Genomic DNA, 18,864 nt, shown 5'->3' on the forward strand with positions numbered 1-18,864 from the left:
GAAGTGACAGAAAACCCTAGGACTTGACTTATTAGCAACATTAACTGATTTTTATCACACTGAAATGAAGGAAGTCAGTCTGTGCGGCCATGGAATTAAAGGTGAGTCAGAAGTAGGGTGGTTATTTATTGGTCTGTGAGGATAGACCCCAAAAATGACTTTTCAGAAACCAGGACTGTCCCCTGCAACCCAGCCAAACTCTGGGCTGCTCTGGGGGATGCAGGCCAAGGTGGCCTGCCAGCTTGCATCACAATTATTCTGGCTTGTCTCTTTCTGGGAGTGCCGGCCGCTGGGCATGCCTACACCTTGTAGTTGAGCTCAGCGTTCATCTTGGTGTATATCTCGTAGATGACGTCGATGGCGGCCGTGTAGTTGACCAGGAACAGATGGACCTTCTCCAGGCACTCCTCCTCTGTTATGTTCTGGCCCTTAGAGAACACTTTCAGGAAGTTGGACTTGTAGGGCATGGCATACAGCGCTGCCTGGAAGATCTTCTGCATGATCCAGCCATGGTACTTCTTGAGCACCATCTCTTAGGCCTTGGTGGCATTGACGCAGATGAGGTTGGAGTGGCTCTCGTCCCACTCCCCATCTCAGACACTCTGCAGGAAGACCTAGATGAAGCGGAGGCCCCTTTTCAGCTACATCAGCACCAGCGTGGCCCCTACTTTGGGCCACTCTGCTCCATACATTTCCTTCTCTGCCTCCAGGATGTTCTGCAGGGTCCGGAACTTGGCCAGGTCGGTGTTGTACACACTTATGTCTGCCTTGATGGGCATAAACACTGGGGACCCAAGGAAATCAAAGAAGGGCAGCAGGTGGAACACCGCCTCCAGGAAGGGCCCGGTCTCCATCTGCTTGTCCACGCGCAGTGGCTTCAGCAGGTGCTCAGCCAGCAGTGTCATTGCAGGGTCGAGGCTGGCGGTGATGCTGTTTTCTAATCGGATCTTCCTTTTCCTTCCCCAGCACACTCCAAACCTACTCTGGACTGACCACCTAGCCTGCCATCAGGACCATGTTCTGCCCGTTCGCCAGTCCCCATTTCCACCTTGCCGCCACCACCGATCATTGGAGTCTGAGGGCCGGGAGGAGGGACCAAGAGGTCTGCTCTCCATCCACTTGCCAGTCCCCACTGCGCCACTCACTCTGGTCCCCCCGTTAGCCATCCCCTGATCAATTGGAGCCTGAGGACCAGGGGGGATGGACCAAGAGGTGCTCAATGCACCTCTTGGTGACCCGTCGTTTGGTCATCACAGTCATCACGGACACTGGCTTTTTATATATAGAGATTGTTATTGCACCAACTAATACAGAGATGTTAAGAAAATGCCCAAGTTTTTGTAGCTACCAACAGGAAGAGCTAGATTAAAACCCAACTTTGAGTGCAGAGTCCCCTCTCTGTTACACTGCTCTCCATAAAATGTCATGTTTGACCTTAATAAACTATCTGGCAAGACAGGTATTACTAGCCTCCTGTGACAGAAAAGGAAACTGAAATTTAGAAATAAGGTCAGTTAGATGCCCAGCTAGCTTAGCTGGGAGAGCATGAGACTGTTAGAGATAATGTGATTTGTCCAAGACCACACAGCTGGCAAGTAGCAGAGCTAGGATACAAGCTACCTATACCCATAGCTCATACCCTGCTCTCTTTCACACTGAAAATGAAGGCTCATCCTATTTATGTAATAACTTACCAGATGATGTTGGTATAGCCATTTATTTTAGTAATCAATGTAGTAAATAATTTTAAAATCATTTGGACTCTCTCTCCATTTACCCTTTTTTGTGAGGGAGTGTTATAAAAAGCTTTTTGGCAATATTATCAATATTACCAAGAACCAATGCTGGGCAATTCACCTATATCTCAATTTATATGTGGTTAATTTGTAAATTTGGGGAATAAACCAGTGAAACATTATCTCATTTAAAATCTACGTATTTGCCACTTTCAAAATTGTGTGTGCTAAATGAACTGGCCAAACCCTCCCCATCTCCCACATCAAGTGGCCCAGGAGCACTGTGAGCTGACCAACAGGGCATCATGCAACAGGACCCAAGGCAATGGCCCAGCCAGTGTCCACCAATCCAGTCTCCACCAGACACGGGGAATTAAAGGCTGTTGGCAATGGATTCAAAAGAAAGGGTATCAGTTGCTTAGAAAAAGGTCAGAGGATCCTTGACATTTCTGCTTGCATCCTCTGAGGAAAAACACAGTTAGAAAAAGCACTGTCATCAGGATACAAGAGAGAGCTAAGCCTGAAATTTCGGGGAGCAGGACAGAAAGCTCCTCTGCGATCTCGCCTTCACAAGAATAGATGGATGATAGAGACTGTTAGCTAACCGTCCAGTCTGGTTATTTTATCTCACAGCAATAGCTTATTATTATTATCTCTCAATGTTCAGTGGGTTGCTAGACTCAAATTTTAGCATATATCAGGTTTACCTGAAGAGCATGTAAACCTGCTCTTTGGATAAACCTGAAGATTCCTGGGCCCCATCCTTGAAGTGTCTGATTCAGCAGGTCTAAGGGTGTCAAGAATTTCCATTCCTAACAGGGTCCCCAGGGACAACACTTTAAGCACTACGTGTTAGGAACCCTGGGGAGGACTGGATAGATGGAGAAAAATAATTGTAATGAAAATCACAGGAATAAAATAGATTTTTTTTTCTGACCAACAAAATACTTTGATGTTCAGGGTAAAAGAGCACACTGGTCATCAGAAGACATATTGAGATAAAATCTATCTAGAATAAATAAATACTGAGAATAAAATCTAGTGAGATTTCTGAATTTCAAAATGTTACCTTCCATGGCAAAAGGGACTTTGCAGATGTGATTAGGGGTATGGACCTTGAGAGAGTAGCCTGTTATCCACGTGTGCCCAATCTAATCAGGCGAGTACTTCAAAATGGGAAATCCTTCTCAGCTCCCGAGAAACAGAGATGGCAGCATGAGCGGGGACTGACCTGTCATTGATAGCTTGAAAATGGAGGAAGGGAGCCACGAGCCAAGGAATGTGGGCAGCCTCTAGAAGCTGGAAAAGGCACACAAATGAATTCTTCCCTAGAGCCTCCAGAAAGGGACATGGTACTGCTGACTCACTGATGTTAGACCAATGAGGCCCAATGGATTTGTGTCCTACAGAATCGTAAGATAATATATGTTCTTGTTGTTTAAGCCACAAAACCTGTAGCAATGTGTTACAGCAGCAATAAGAAACTGATACAGGCATAAATACCAGGGGGAGATCATCTTTGGGTAGCAGGTACCTATAATAGTTTTTTCCTAAGACTTTAGAATTAAAACTAGAAACCATTCACTCTCGTAGACAAAAGAGATCTAAATTCAGAAATTGCTGGTTGTAGCCCATTTTCCAACATATGCGTTGTAATCAGAATACACCATTTATAACTTTAAAAATAATGATATCGATACTAATTGAAAAGTGAAAAAAGTCAGACAATTAACCTTCTGTATTTCTTGTATTGTGCAAAAGAGGTTTCACAGATTTACTTAATCAGGCTATGTCCTCCAACAATAAAATCATTTAAGCTTAGAAGCAGTTCTTGTACCTTAACTACTAAATTCCTTGGGTGAGAAAAATGTGTACATGACTTAGTAGATATGAAATATTCACAAATACCTAAACTTCAGCAGGAACTAGAATGTGCAGAGCTCAATATCCTGAGAGGGGAGTTTAAGAGACTAAGAATTTAGGCTTCTGAGCTGCCTACCTGACGGAAAGGCAACCAGTCTGTGCCAGCAAACTGGAGAGAACCAGTCAGAGAGAGAGTAAATATTTAGGAGTTCTGGTACAAGTTTTTATATAATTATATGTCAAGTTTGGTTCTAGGATAATGAGGTAGAAATGATCTAATGTCTCAATTACATTCACTTGCTTTCCCTTCTTCAATGGTTCTGTTATTTATAGAGGAAAAAGAAAGAAAGAAGAAAGAAGAAAGAAAGAAAGAAAGAAAGAAAGAAAGAAAGAAAGAAAGAAAGAAAGAAAGAAAGAAAGAAAAGAAACATAAATTTAAAGATCGTGGGATTGTCCTGTCTTCAACTACTACTTTACTCTTCTTCTTACTCACCAGCAATCACTTCCCTCTGAGATTTTTGGCCAAATTTGTGCTAATGGAAAGTTGCATTTTTAACTTGTTTAGAATGAAAATACTGTTTAACATAGAGATCATGAACTGAGTCAGAGTTCTTCCATTGATACCAACAAATTTTTGTGAAAGAAGGAAAGCTCATGCTTTTAAATGTGCATGTCTCTATTATTCTCATTTAGATGGGGGGGACATGCCAAGAAAATGTGAGAAAGTTGCTTTACTAAAACAGGCCCAAACTATTTTTATAGGCAAAGTTAAAGTAGTGAAACCTCTGGGTAATCCAAGGAGATAAAGGAGTTCAAACTTTATAAACATACCATAGTACTACTTATTATAGTTATTATACAGTTGAATTGGTTATTTTTTTTAACCAATGATGAATTGATTGCATTTTATTATAAATACTGCTTCAGTGAATAAACCTCCAATAGCCTTTCAGGATATTTAACCCAACCTGGACAGCCCATCGCAAAGCCTTTCATGACTTAACACGTGAACACTGGGCAGAGCAAAGGCAACAGAAAGCAGTGTTAGTCCTTTCGTGGATGTCAGCATTTAAAGAGGCTTAGTCGTGTTTGGAGGCGATATAACTCATCTCTCAGGTGTGAATTCTCATTACTTTATTGCCAAAGTAATACATGTTTATTTCAGAAATTTTAGAAATATAGTCAAGCAAAAGAATAAAATCACTCTTAATCCCAATACATATATAGATTTTTTCTTTAATAATAAATTGTGACATTTTTTTCAGTCATTAGTCTTAAACATTATTTTTAAAAATCTTTATTGTTGCAAGTATTACATATGTCCCTCAATTTCCCCCCATAGATCCCTTCTAGCCTGCCCCCAACCCGAGGCCTTCACCACACTATTGTCTGTGTCCATGGGTTATCCATATATGCATACAAATTCTTAGCTTGATCTCTTCCCACCCACCCACCCACCCACTGCCATCTTCCCTCTGAGATTCGACAGTCTGTTTCATGCTTCTTTGTCTCTGGATCTATTTTGTTCATCCATTTATGTTGGTCATTAGATTCCACATATGAGTAAGAACAGCATCCTAATACTCCATTAAATAATCTCACCAATGTTTATTTAACTCTTCCCCCATTCCAGAAATTTTAATTTATTTTCAATATTTTGTTGCTAAAAATAAAGCTGCAATGATATTAGTTTGTTTCTTATTTATTTTATAAATCTCTACTAATTTGGTTTATTATAACCCTACCCCCTTCTCCAACCTTTGCAATTCACCCAAAAGTTAATTTGTTCCAAACCTGTAAATCTCTCAGCATTGATTGTGTTATCGTCTCCTGGAGTACCTGTGTCCAGGAACTGATAAGTAGTCAGTGTTCTTGGGTCTGACAGCTGACTCTCTTATTCAGGGTGTGGAACAAATGGGGTCAATGTCAGGGGTTTCAAGCTCTAGCAAAGGTCCTCAAACTTTTTAAACAGGGGGCCAGTTCACTGTCCCTCAGAGAGAAGGAGGGGAGTCGGAGAGTGCGGCGCACATTCCACACATGCGCACTGCGGGCCCGGGAATAGTCGGCTGCTAAGCAGAACAGGCAGCGGCGGCAAAAACACCCGGCGGGCCGGATAAATGTCCTCGGCGGGCCGGCATGTGGCCCGCGGGCCGTAGTTTGAGGGGCCCTGAGGAGAAGAGGGGGAAAAAAACAAACAAAACTTAGCAACAATTGTTCAATTTGGCAAGCCTCTTATTTGTGAAACATGGGGTTCTTTCCATGGTGCAGCTTTAAAGGACTCAGGAATGTGTAGGATTAAAATAAAATAAAAAATTATCATCAGCGGACGGGTATTCTTGCGCGCTCCCTTCCAAATACCGATACCCACACTCACTGTAGCCTGCCAAAATTCCACTTAGCAGCTACCCCTAATATAGAGACTCCAATTAGTTAAGTATCTGTAGACTGTTTCTCTAACTCCAAACAACTGGTTTTTAAACGCTGGCTGTTAGTTTTAAAGAACTGGGCAAAGAGTAGGGGTGATCAACACAAATATAAATCCATCACCACTAAAGGAAAGAGTGCGTTAACTTCTTCATCCCCATGGAAAACAGCTCAGGAAGGTATTTGTGTCAAATGACATAAAATTGGTGAGGCTGGCCAATTAGGGTAAAAGAGCACACTGGTCATCAGAAGACATATTGAGACATATCCACTGAGCTGGTTTTGCTCAGTGGATAGAGCATCTTCCTGCCTACTGAAGGGTCCCTGGTTCGATTCCAGTTAGAGCACATGCGGGCTGGTCCACAGTGGGGGGCGTGCAGGAGGCAGCCCATCCATGATTCTCTCTCATCATTGATGTTTCTGTCTCTCCCTCTCCCGTCTTCTTTGTAATAGATAAAAATACATTTTAAAACAATTGGTGAGGCTGCTTACCAGTATTTTTCATAGAATTACTACATCTCAGATCAAGACAACACTTAAGATCTTTAAGAACAATTGTTCTCTCATCCACTTGTTTTATACAACCATGTTTTCTGCCAGTCATCAAGAAATGAATTAGAATACTGTACAACCTGTTCTTCCTTGGGCCTGTTGGTCACACCCCCCACTCTCCATGCTCCAAATCATGAGGAACAGCCCCTGCCTACCCTCAGGTGGTCCAAATACAGTTGAATTGGTTGCTTTTTTTTACCTGCTTAAGAAAAACAAATATATTCTACTAGTTTTATCTAATAAAAATTTTTATAGATTGTTTTTTCTACTTTACTCCTTCAAACTATATCGAATAAAAACATGAAAAACATATTATCAGATTATTTTAAGAAGTAATCTCCTCCCTGTGACCAACCACTGCAAAAACAAACAAGGCAAAACAAGTTGATCTCTGTTCCTTTTTATCTTCGTCAATTGCATGGGATAATCTCATTCATCAGAACTTGAAGACTCAGAGGCAAGAAGCATTGATCAACCTCCTTCCTTTACCCTCCATCCCCAGCATAGCCAATTACATACATTCAGTCTGGACCTTCTTTTCCTGTCGCATTGTACTCCAGATCTCAAATCCTTGTTACCTCTCTCTCCTGAACTACCTTAAAAACCTCCCAACGAGCCTCTGCCTCTGTTCTTTACCTTCTATAAACCAGGCTTCACACAGAGTTACACTTAAAATCTAGCCTTGAGGGTAGAGTTAGCTAGATTCCTAAAGTCCATTCCTTGTCCACCTTCTTCCTGCAATGGCCTCTGTTGCCCACAGAATAAAATATAAACCCTACATAATAGGTAAGGCCCCCATAATTTAGGCTCAACATCTCCTGTCTCAATCCCCCATATAATTGTTCTGTTCCTCCTCCTTCTCAACTCTAACCTCAACCCCACCAAGCCTGTACATGCACTACAATTTTCCATCTTTGCTTACACTGTTTTCTCTACCTAGAATATCTTTCTTCTTCATCTCAATGTTTCCAAATTTTGCCCTCTCCTTGAAGCTTTGATCCCTCCTCTCTCATGTCAGAAATCATCTCTTCTTTGCCTGTATACCAGGCTACTTCTTTTTTATGTCTAGTATTTTATCCCCCATCAAAAGCTGACTGACAGTACAGTCATGTGTGTCTTGTCCTTCATTACACAGATATTTGCTTAACTGAAACTTGATCAATAACATTTTGCTTAATTGAACTCAAAAGGGCCAAACTAAAGGAAAAGATAGCTGGGGATGAGAGTGGTATTCTATTAAAATGAAAGGTCATCATTTTTAATTTGACAAATTTTAGATTCATTTATTCTACCCAATAGCTACTGGTTAGACAAAAAAAAATCTCTAAGCAACAAGCTTAATGATAAAACCATTTCCATTCTCTTCACAATTTTTATTTCAAAATCTTTGTTCTATTCCCCTGGGATATTTCCAAGTAAAAGCTGGAAGATTGGCTAAAACTGAGTCATGGTGTCCACATGCTTTATCTTTAGTGCAATGTCCAGAGCAGCGTAGACCAGAATTATCCATCCACATACCAATAGCCACAGAAAGCCTACCTGTGACTCACCTGCCTTTTGAGCCAACAGTCTGAGTAAGGAATAGAAGAAGCTGAGGTCACCACTTGATCATGTGGATGGTTTTTTACCTCCTCCATTCCAAAAATATCATGCAGGAACTTGATTCTATTTATTAGCATCCTAACGTATACCTCCAGTGGTATAGCCCTGGGAAAAGTACTATGCCTATCTATGCTTTAGTTTCCTCACCTCTTCAAAGGGGATAATAATAGTATCTACTTTCACTTTCCCCACTACTGTAAATAGTATATTACTTAATTTACACATGTAAAATACAATTACTGGCCATAGTAAGCACACTCAATAAATGTTATCCTATCTAATAAAAGAGTAATATGCAAATTGACCATCACTCCAACACACAAGATGGCTGCCCCTATGTGATCAAAGATAGTTGCCCCCATGTGGACACAAGATGGCCACCACAAGATGGCCAGCAGGGGAGGGCAGTTGTGAGGGACCAGGCCTGCAAGGGAGGGCAGTTGTGGGCGATCAGGCCAGCAGTGGAGGGCAGTTGTGGGCGATCAGGCCAGCAGGGGAGGGCAGTTGGGAAGGACCAGGCCTACAAGGGAGGGAAGTTGGGGGATAACAGGCCTGCAGGGGAGGGCAGTTGGGGGTGACCAGGCCTTCAGGGGAGGGCAGTTAGGGGTGACCAGGCCTGCAGGGGAGGGCAGTTAGGGGTAAACAGGCTGGCAGGGGAGAAGTTAGGCATCAATCAGGCTGGCAGGGGAGTGGTTAAGAGGTGACCAGGCTGGCAGGCAGAAGCAGTTAGGGGCAATCAGGAAGGCAGGCAGGTGAGCAGTTGGGAGCCAGCAGTCCTGGATTGTGAGAGGGATGTCTGACTGCCCATTTAGGCCCGATCCCATATTGGGATTGGGCCTAAACAGGCAGTCGGACATCCCTTGAGAGGTCCCAGATTGGAGATGGTGCAGGCTGGGCTGAGGGACACGAATTTCATGCACCAGGTCTCTAGTTTTTAAATAAAACTGAAACTAATATTTTTTTTCACTATTAATATTGGTTTAATTAATGAAAATACTTATAAAAGCATAGCTGAAATCAATGGTATAAAGAAGACAACAGCATAATTTATGCTTTCAGTGGGAACATCTGTACATGTAATCATAAAGACCCAAACAAAAGTAATAAAATCCAGATCTGCACTCATCAGATTTACCTGGCAAAAGTTCTAAGTATCTTTATTCATGAAAGTTAATATATGACTTTTCATTTCACGCCCCAGGACAGCTCTTTAACATTTAATTTATCTAGTATCTTAATCCTAGTCTCCATCAAACCCTAGATAGGCTAATGAATATGATGCCAACTGTCGACCTGGCACATTATCCTCCTTCCCCCAACAGTCTTTTAGGTAAAAATGAAGAGGTAAGAAAGGAAGATAGGGACACTTTAACAATCAGTGGTAAATATGAGCAAAAGATGAACACTCCAAACCAAGCAAAGCACCAGACAAACTGCATTTGACTCATTTTCTTAATAATTGTGCATTTGATTTTAGTGAACAACAAAATGAAGATGTCTTTTAAATTATATGTTTTCAGTAATACAGCATAAGAAGTTATTTGAATTTGGGTAGTTGAATTTCTACAGCTCTTTAGACTATAACTCTGTCCCCAAATGGTAAAATAATCAGCAGGTTCCATAAAACAAAAAGTCATTTGATTTCTAGCAAAAAAATAATAAATTCTTGGCTTTCATAGAGTGGTATTTGGAAAGCTGTATTAGAATAAATTTTATTAGCCTGAAAAAGACAGTAAATGAGCATCCCAGCTGTTATTCCATGGAATAAAGCAATGTGATTGTCTTTCTTAGGTTTTTTTTCATGTTTCATTGTATTTATTTAATCATTAAATGCCAACTAGTCCTTCCCAAAAGTCAATTTTAAAACTTACCTTTAAAGAGTTGGATTTGAGGGGAAAGTGGCAATGTTCCTAAGGAGACAAGATATACTAATATATTTTATTAACTGTCTCTGCATATTTGACTTTCAAAACTATTGTTTTTCCACTTCTGGAATTTGTATCAGAAAAGTGTGTATCTTAAGAATAACTTTTTTTTTTTTTAAGTACAATCAAGAAAATGCCTGTTAATTCTCTAGGTGTCTCATACTGATGTTGTGGCCTTAGCAAAGAAATCAACAATATAGTGAGCTTGTTTGGGGCTATACAATAATTTGACATGGTGGCAATTTAGAGAACAACCTTGCGTGAGAGATGAACAACAGTGAAAGCTGGTAGCCCATGTTTGATGCATTGTAAGGCTTTTGTGAACTTCACCCCTGCAAGCCATAGGAATATGAACAATCAAGGAAGTTGTGCTGAGTAATTTAATTATATTTCATTCTAATAAATATAACCTAAAATGACACAAGTGTTGAGGTGTGTGCTAGGACATAGATTTCTCCATGTCTCCTCATATTTGGAACTTCCTCATACTCTCTACACTAAGTCTCAGAGTGTTAGAAGAAGCTGGATTCCAGGATCTTTGAAGATGGTAAATATAAAGTAGCTTAACAAAATAAGCCAGTCAGAAAAAGATAAACATCACATGATGTCACTCATTTGTGGACTTAGAAACATTGAACAGGCCATCTAACCTCAGAGGGAAGGCAGGGGAGGGTAGGGGAAAGGGGGAGAGATCAACCAAAGGACTTGTATGCATGCATTTAAGCATAACCAATGGACACAGACATAGGGAGATGAGGGCATGTGCTGGGAGGTGGGAATGCCTGGGGAGAGGTCAATGGGGGGGCAGGGGAAAGAGACTATGTAATACTTTAAACAATAAAGAATTTAAATTTGAAAAAAAATAGCCCTAACCGGTTTGGCTCAGTGGACAGAGCTTCGGCCTGCGGACTGAAGGGTCCCAGGTTCGATTCCGGTCAAGGGCATGTACCTTGGTTGCGGGCACGTCCCCAGTGGAAGGTGGGCAGGGGGCTGCTGATCGATGTTTCTCTCTCATTCATCGATGTTTCTAACTCGCTATCCCTCTCCCTTCCTCTCTGTAAAAAAATCAATAAAATATATTAAAAATAAATAAATAAATAAATAAAATAAAAATAAAAATAAAGTAGCTTAAAAACAGTGAGAGGTGGGGCAGGGGATAAGGGTGGGCCAGAAGGGGTCAATGCGGGGAAAGGGGGACATATGTAATACTTTCAATAATAAAGATTTAAAAAAAAAAAAACAGTGAGAGCTAAAAGCTCATTAACTTATCTTCTAACTTTGTAATGTCTAACAATATGAAATTGAGCGATTTATTTGTTTTTGTCTAGATGCTTTACTTTTTCTAGGAGAGATATTAGGAAAGATTGTGAGAGCTAATGAAAGCATAATATTCTACTTGAAAATGAACCATGTCTTCTATAAATATAAAAATTATAGTCATATCAAATTCAAGTTGTACATTGCACAAAGCAATGAAAATATCTTGAAGATAGTATCAATTTATCTGTGAATATTTTCTTTAAAATAAGCAGCTCATACACAACTGTAATTGTGGCTACATGACTTTGTTGTGCATGTTGTCAGTAAACACTTCAAAATTATCTGGGACCAGAATGTTCATCACAAATAACCTCATATTCTCTTCTTTATTTCTAAGAACACAATATATATGTATACTATAGGCCCGTCAAGCCCCATTATGCCAGACTAAACACACACACACTTAAACCTTTGTTCTGACATCAGAGCTGTTTATTGAATCTGTGGAAAGAAAATGGAACATATTTCATACGATATGCAGTGAATCATACACATGTACCTAATGGTGAAAATTCTAGATATTTTGAAATGCAAATTCCCACCCAAAATTGAAGAGAGGTGTATTAAAACTTCTTGCTCAATATGTATGCTTTAATGTATTATTATTTTATATAGCAATTCTATATAAACAAGTGGACAAAGAAGATGTTACAATAACCTATTAATATGCTTCATGGGGAGAAACCAAGATGGCAGCATAGGTAAACACCTAAACTGCTGCCTCGCACAACAATATCAAAACTACAACTAAAAGACAAAATGGACACCATCCAGAACCACAGGAAAGCTGGCTGAGTGGGAATTCTACAACTAGAAGGAAAGAGGAAAGCACATTGAGACTCAGAGGAGCTGCAAAAAGGCTGAGGTATGGAGACGCGCGTACGCAGAGGATGGGCGGCTGAGTGCATGGGTGGCTGAGTGTGCAGCTGGCTTTCTAAAGCGGGAGGGAGATGGAAGCTCCCGACTATGCTGAACTCCAGTTCCGGGCGAGTTTCTGGGAACTGAAACTCATTTGGGGAGAAACTGGACTGTCTGGCAGCAGGCAAAACTCCAGGGCGGCTTTCTCTCAGAGGTGCTTGCAGCGATTACCGAGGGACACTAAGACCCAGGGGCCTCATAGGGCAGGGCTGATGGGAAGCCAAGGCTGCCTGCTCCACCCTGAGACTCTGCTCCATCCAAGATGAGCACAAAGGCTTTTGCAACTTTGCAAGTTTTGTCTCATAAGGGTGTCTCTAGCACAGAAGTTCTCCCAGTGTAGACACAGCTGATCCAGACAGCCAATTGGCCTGGAGGTCAATTCCTCCCAGTGATACCAACAATCAAGACTTAACTACAACAAGGCTGTACACACAGTCCACAAAGGGGTGCATCAAGAATGTCCACCTCAGGTAACTGGGGGAGGCTGAGCCACTGGGACACCTAGCACACAAAGCTACTCTACCAACTCAGGGAAGCAGAGAAAATGTGGAGACAAAGAAACAGATCACAAATGAAAGAAATGGAGGAAAGCAAACGACTGGATATAGAGTTTAAAACCACAGTTATAAAGTTTTTCAAGAATTTCCTAGAAAAGGCTGATAAATTTAGTGAGACCCTCAAAGATATGAAAAAGGACCAACTAGAAATTAAACATACACTGACTGAAATAAAAAAATATTATACAGAGACCTAACAGCAGACTAGAGGACCACAAGAATCAAGTCAAAGATTTGAAATACAAAGAAGCAAAAAACACTCAACCGGAAAAGCAAAAAGAAAAAAGAATCCAAAAATTTGAAAATAGTGTAAGGAGCCTCTGGGAGAACCTCAAGCGTACCAACATCAGAATTATGGGGGTGCCAGAAGAAGAGAGAGAGAAAGCTCCTGAAAACCCATTTGAAGAAATAATGACAGAAAACTTCCCCCACCTGGTGAAAAAAATAGACTTACAAGTCCAGGAAGCACACAGAATCCCAAACAAAAGGAATCCAAAGAGAACCACACCAAGACACATCATAATTAAAATGCCAAGAGCAAAAGACAAAGAGAGAATATTAAAAGCAGCAAGAGAAAAACAGTTAATTACCTACAAGGGAGCACCCATATGATTGTCAGCTGATTTCTCAACAGAAACTATGTAGACCAGAAGGGAGTGGCAAGAAATATTCAAAGTGATGAATAGCAGGAACCTACAACCAAGATTACTCTACCCAGCAAAGCTATCATTCAGAATTAAAGGTCAGATAAAGAGCTTCACAGATAAGAAAAAGCTAAAGGAGTTCATCACCACCAAACCAGGATTATATGAAATGCTGAAGGGTATTCTTTAAGAAGAGGAAGAAGAAGAAAAAGGTAAAGATAAAAATTATGAACAACAAATACATGTCTATCAACAAGTGAATCTAAAAATCAAGTAAATAAAAAATCTGATGAACAGAATAAACTGGTGAATATAATAGAATCAGGGGCATAGAAGGGAGTGGACTGACAATTCTCGGGGGGGAAGTGATGTGGGGGGTGCAGAAAGAGACTGGACAAAAATCGTACACCTATGGATGAAGACAGTGCAGGGGAGGTAAGGGCAGAAGGTGGGGTGGGAACCGGGTGGAGGGGAGCTATGGGGGGAAAAAGAGGAACAATTGTAATAATCTGAACAATAAAGATTTATTAAATTAAAAAAAATATGCCTCATAACTTTTCCCAGTCTCCAGATGCTGTGGAGGAGCTGCAATTAGGTTATAATCCAGAAGGTGAATCAATTTATAATCTATCCTGACCTTCATGAAATAGACTGTAACCCTAAAAATTCACTTTATGTGCAGTAAAGACTAAACTGTAAAGAAATTTAGAAGGCCTTGGAAATAATATTTCAATTAAGACAGTACCAAAATTTAATTAATGGCCCCTTACTTAAGACTGAGTATTTCAAAGTTTATCATTAGGGTATTCTTTTTTTTTTTTTAATGTATTTTATTGATTTTTTACAGAGAGGAAGGGAGAGGGATAGAGAGCTAGAAACATCGATGAGAGAGTAACATTGACCAGCTGCCTCCTGCACACTCCCTACTGGGGATGTGCCCGCAACCAAGGTACATGCCCTTGACCGGAATCGAACCTGGGACCTTTCAGTCCGCAGACCGACGCTCTATCCACTGAGCCAAACTGGTTTCGGCTCATTAGGGTATTCTTTTACTAATTAGATGACAAGAGGAGGAGTGCCTTGTGCATTTTAAAGGACTTGATTTAAAGGAAATCTTCCTCTAGGTTTCTTTTATGTAGAAAGCTCTTTTAGATATGTGTTTCTCAAATTTTAACGTATTACTAATCACTTAGGGTCTTGTCAAAATGCAGAATCTTCTCCGCAGGTCTGGGGAGGGACCTGAGATTTTTTTATTTTGAACAAGTTCCTGGCAATGATGATGATGGTGGTGATGATGGCCTTCAACCACACTTTGAATGGCAAGATCCTAAATGAGTTTCAATAGCTGCAAACCACTTGAGCATCACTTAACATCACCAGTGTCTTTAGGAACTCTTATTTCAAACTCAAGATTCTAGTTTCTCAAGTGAGGGATCTAAATTTTTATTTCTAATACCATCAGATTTGTTTTATAAAACTGGCTATTTACATAAAGTGCCAGAAAGACGGGCCTAACACCGTTAGCAGTTTTTCTATTTAAAAAAATCTACAAGTTAAACAAAGCACATAGTGTATTAGTTTTCTTCTAATTTGATCCTATTTAGAGATTTCTATAGCCCACAGTATTATCACAGAAAAATCCAAATGAAATGTTATTAGGTATGTGTGTATTTTTATGTAGTAAGGAGTTAGAGTGTCATGTTCATTCCCTGGATGACATCCAGTGCCAGTTAGCTAAGTTTAGGAAGTTCTGAACACTGGTCTTGCCAGAATTCGGCCCCACAACCTGGCTGACAGCTTTATCAACAGCCCGGGAGGGAGAACAGCCTGGCTTCCCATCTCTGTCGTGCCAACTGCAGTCTGAATGTTTGAGCTTTAGCAGGAACAGAAGCAGACAGGCCTGAAAGCTCTAAAGGGACCAGATGTTGCTTTTACTAACAACAATGAAGAAATAATCGGTGACATCCAGAAGTTGCATGTACATTTAAGGCAATGATGCCTTAAGCAACAGTAATATAAATTTCTCAGTGATGACCATTGAATATTATATCCAAAATATCAATAATCACAATCTATCCTATATAATAAAAAGGTAATATGCAAATTGACCCTCACACCCTGGCATCACAAGATGGCCACCCCCATGTCGTCACAAGATGGCCGCCACAAGATGTCCCAGAGGTCCTCCGTCAAGCCCCGACAGGAGGAGGGTCACGGCCTGAGGTCCCCTGGCCTGGTGCCAAGGCAAGGGCATGGCCTGAGGTCCCTCGTCCTGGCACGGGGGTAGGGGGCATGCCTTGAGGTCCCCCATCAAGCCCTGCTGGGTGGGGGGTCACAGCCTGAGATCCCCCGTCAAGCCCCGCTGGGTGGGGGGCATGGCCTATGGTACCTCATAAAGCCCCACCAGGTAGGGGGCGCGGTATGAGGTCCCCATCAAGCCCCGCTGGGCGGAAGGGTGCAGCCTCAGTTCCTCCGCCTCAGCCCGGCACCACACAGCCTCAGGTCCCTGCTGATCACTCGTTATGGGAACCCCGCCTCCGCTGTGGATACAGCCATCTTGTGTCGACATGAGTGTTAATTTGCATATTACCTCTTTATGATATAGGATACACATTTCAGCTTTCTAGAAAGCAAACCATACCCTCATAGCAAAAAGAACAGAACAATAAACAGAGCAATGGATCAGGCCAAATGTCAAATCCCTCTTCAATGGCATGGCTATTCAAAGTTAAATAAGAGGACATACTAGAGAAAGATGCCATAAATAAAGTTGAAGAGAAATTTTGTCTCTTAACTGTTTTTGGTTAAATAAGATTATGCTAGTGGTTTCAAATTGTCCAATAAGCTTCTCTGTTATTCACTCATCAATTTCCCAAAGATATTGGCCGGAGGTAACAAGGCAGAAATCACTTTGGTCAACACCTTCAAAGAGATAGCTAACCAGCTCAGTCTTGGCAGTTTTGCTCCAGGGGTAAGACTGTACCTGAGGCAAAGATAGCCATTCATAGGGGCAAGCTATAACAGCATTGCCAAGAATGTAGAGAAATTGAAATCCTTGTGCATAGCATTGCTATTGGAAATGTAAAATGGCATAGCTGCTGTGGAAAGCAGTGTGGTGGTTCCTCAAAAAGTTAAATATAGAATCACTAACAAGAACACTTCTGGGTACAGACATAAAAGAATTGAAAAAAACATGGACTCAAACAGATACTTGTATACCCATGTTCATAGCAGCATTATTCATAGTAGCCAAAATGTGGAAACTACCCAAATGTCCATTTACATGAATGAATAAACAACATGTGATATATACATACAATGGAATATTATTGACCTTAAAAAGAAAAGAACCCTAACTGGTTTGGCTCAGAGGATAAAGCATCAGCCTACGGACTGTGGGGTCCCAGGTTCAATTACAGTCAAGGGCACGTACCTGGGTTGCAGGCTCGATCCCCAGTAGGGGGAATGCAGGAGGCAGCTGTTCAATGATTCTCTCTCATCATAGATGTTTTTGATTTTCTCTCCCACTCCCTTCCTCTCTGAAATCAATTAAAACGTATATTTTTTTAGAAAGAAATCTTGATATATACTACAGCATCAATGAACCTGGCAAACATTATCCTAAGTGAAATAAGCCAAACACAAAAGGACAAATATTGTGTGATCCCACTTGTGTGAGGGGCCTAGAGTAGTCAAACTCACACAAACTGAAAGTCAACTAGAAATTACCAGCGGATAGAATAAGAGGGATGGGAAGATATTGTTTAATGGGCACAGATTTTCTGTCTTGGATGATGAAAAAGTCTGGAAATGGATAGTGATGTTGTTTGCACAACAGTGTGAATGTACTTATTGCCACTGAGTTGTACACTTAAAATGTTTAAATAGTAAATTTTAAGTTATATACTTTTTACCACAATTAAAAAGAGAAAAAATTAATCCACTAACTACTTAAAGAACCTGATTTAAAACTTTCCTCTGTTATTCTTCTCTATAAATTAAATATGGACAATTGTCACACAAAAAAGCTAAGACTTGTAAGTAGATCTTAGAAGTCAGGCTCATGTGCTTGGAACCATTTTCTCTGTTTCCTTTGCTCTTATTGACTAATGCCTGAGCTATGCAAAGGATCAGACTCACAGAAATTGAAATCTTACTCAGAATCAAAAGCATTCATAATGATGTAAAAGATTCATGAAATCCAGGGGCTCAGACAAAGCAGAGAGAAGTCTGGACATCAAGGGTGGCTCCCCAGTCCTTCCTTCTGATGATGAGCACACACTCTCTGGCCCAGAGTGATAGATGAGCTCTCCAATGGGGGATTTACGGGATTATCTCACGGAGTCAGGGAACATTTTACTCATGAAATATGTCTCTTTTATCCCCCAGATTTTATGTCAATTTTCAAGGACATATTGCTAAGAGAATTCTATAGAGGAGATCCTCCTGCTAGTATTTGTTATTAGTGTATTTACCTAGAGGTCCAGAATTACACTGACTAGGAGATTAGGTAAGGTGTCCTGCCTTCTTCCTCCCATCCCATGTGGAGCACCCCCTGGTAATCAGGGGGGGACTGGGTCACAGTCCAGCTACATTAATGCCTTCCTCCTTACTGACCAACTATTATGATTATACCAGTGAACTAATATGTATGTATTTGTCTTTAGAAATAATCATGTGATGTGCAAACCTGGCTTATCATTTCCATGGAAGTTTTCTACTCCTGAAGTTTGATGTCCGGGCCTCTGTGTTAGGACTATTCCCCAAATAAGTGTATCAAAATATCACTGATAATGGTAAGGAGGAGGACCAGCTCCCTTTGGATGGGTCTCTGAATCCTCACGTAACTTAAGGTCTCAGATCCAACGATTCAGATGTAAAGAGCTATAGGCAATGAAAATCTAAAGTAAGAGGGGAAATTTCTTCCCCATCAGTCACATACTTCAGGCCAAACGGAATTGAAGGGATCGAAGCACCATTGCCTCAGAAGGGCTCTCCGGGCTCTAACCAGCTTGCTCCGTCTTTCCTGTTCTCTGCTACTAACCTTTCACATAAGAGCTCTTGCTCTCCACCAGCTGGTTTGGACTGAAGAATTCAGACACTGCTTTGCATCCCGAGTAAACCTAGCCTTTAACAAGAATATAAATTGCTCTCTGCCCCAAACTCTTAGTTTGGCCTCAACCCATTCCGCCCAGGTCCCACATCTTGAGAACGGAGCTAGGTCTGAGAATCAGGTCTCCACAAATGCAGGAGGAAAACCTGGGGAAAACTCCCAACGTCCCAGGACTGGTGGTGGCTGCGGCTGCCACCACAACCTGGTTTG

General features: G+C 41.1%; 1 pseudogene across 1 annotated transcript; it reads right to left on the reverse strand.

Moving 5' to 3' along the window:
* Nucleotides 1-299: 299 nt before the first annotated feature.
* On the reverse strand, nt 300-905 carry LOC307097315 (glycolipid transfer protein-like; annotated as a pseudogene). The gene has a single exon. The product of its transcript is annotated as a glycolipid transfer protein-like (transcript).
* Between the last annotated feature and the right edge of the window lie 17,959 nt (nt 906-18,864).

The sequence above is a fragment of the Cnephaeus nilssonii genome, assembly GCF_951640355.1.
Source record: "Cnephaeus nilssonii genome assembly, chromosome: 3".
Taxonomy (NCBI): domain Eukaryota; kingdom Metazoa; phylum Chordata; class Mammalia; order Chiroptera; family Vespertilionidae; genus Cnephaeus; species Cnephaeus nilssonii.